General features: G+C 44.5%; 1 non-coding gene across 1 annotated transcript; it reads left to right on the top strand.

Moving 5' to 3' along the window:
• Positions 1-924: 924 nt before the first annotated feature.
• LOC141675532 (small nucleolar RNA R71) lies at positions 925-1,031 on the top strand. The gene has a single exon (XR_012556180.1). It is a non-coding gene; the product is annotated as a small nucleolar RNA R71 (small nucleolar RNA).
• The last annotated feature ends 546 nt before the right edge of the window (positions 1,032-1,577 follow it).

Genomic DNA, 1,577 nt, shown 5'->3' with positions numbered 1-1,577 from the left:
TGGAGGATAGAGCCGTTTCTCCCCTGTATTACCCTTAGGCAGAGTGTGTTCAACAATAGTCTTCCTGGTTTCGCCGATTTCTCCTTTTTCTTAGCTTCTTCATCTCTAACTTCAGCTTCTCATTCTTTTGCCTTTTCAGCGTCAGCAACTTTCCCAGACCTTAAGGTAATAGCCTTGACTTGCTATTTAGCTTACTTCCTGCCTGGTACTTCCGTGTCACTGGGAAGTATGCCAGGTTGACGATTGAGCACTGCATTGACTAATTGTCCGATTTGATTTTCCAAGGTCTTGATAGAAACCGCCTGACTCTTGTATAACAGCTTCAGTTCCTCAAAATCAGCACTACTAGGTGTAGCTGCACTTCCCTGTTGAGGATATGATTGCCTTTGAGCATACTGTTGTGGTTGCTGGAATCCAGGTGGATTAAACTATTTACTCACACCTTGCTGATATGGTGGCTGAATAACATTCTGATTCTTACCCCAGCTGAAATTTGGGTGATTTCTGTTGTTAGGATGATAAGTAGCTGGCACAGGCTGCTGTTATCGCTGATAATTGTTCACATACTGAACAGATTCGTTGACAAGAGAACACTGATCCGTAGCATGAGAACCTGCACAAAGCTCATAGACCATAGCTATTTGATTAACTCCATATGTAGCTAGAGAATCAACCTTCATCGACAGCACTTGAAGCTGCGCTGCAATAGCGGTGGCTGCATCGACTTCCAGAATACCTACTACCTTCCCGAGCATCATCCTCTGAGTTGGGTTTTGATGCTCATTTGCAGCCATAGTCTCGATAAGATTATAAGCCTCAGTATAGCTTTTGGCCCATAAGGCGCCTCCAGCGGCTGCATCGAGCATGTGCCGAGATTGGGCCCCCAAACCATTATAGAAACCAGTGATCACCATCCAATCGGGCATTCCATGATGTGGACACTTTCTCAACATTTCCTTGTAGCGTTCCCAAGCTTCGCACATAGATTCTGTAGGTTGCTGCGCAAACTGAGTAAGAGCACTCCTCATAGCAGCAGTCTTTGCCATCGGATAAAACTTCACAAGAAACTTTTGCGCAAGATCTTGCCAAGTAGTGATGGACCCAGCTGATTTAGAATGTAACCAGTCCTTAGCTTTGTCCCTCAGTGAGAATGGGAAAAGCCTCGGCTTGATAGCCTCATCAGTCACGCCATTATACTTGAAAGTGCTGCAGATCTCGATAAAATTCCTTATGTGCATGTTGGGGTCTTCAGTCGCAGCTCCTCCAAAAGAAACAGAATTTTGCACCATCTGAATAGTGCCCGGCTTGATTTCAAAGGTGTTAGCTTGAATAGCCGGATGAAGAATGCTTGACTGAATGTCATCAATTTTAGGCCGAGAAAAGTCCATAAGAGCTGGATCAGCCTGAACAATATGATCACCCATGATTACTGGTTCTTTCTGCTCAGTTCCTGAATCCGAATCTTCAAAATCTATCTTCTCCGAAATATCAAGAACTTCGTCTGTCTCCTCAACTGTATCTAAAGTCCTCTTGTGAGTACGAGAACGAGTTTGCATAAACGCTCGCTAAAGTACCTG

Source organism: Apium graveolens, chromosome 7 (genome assembly GCF_009905375.1).
Source record: "Apium graveolens cultivar Ventura chromosome 7, ASM990537v1, whole genome shotgun sequence".
NCBI classification, from domain to species: Eukaryota; Viridiplantae; Streptophyta; class Magnoliopsida; order Apiales; family Apiaceae; genus Apium; species Apium graveolens.
Note: the sequence above shows the minus strand (reverse complement) of the source record. Positions and strands in the feature narration are given on the sequence as shown.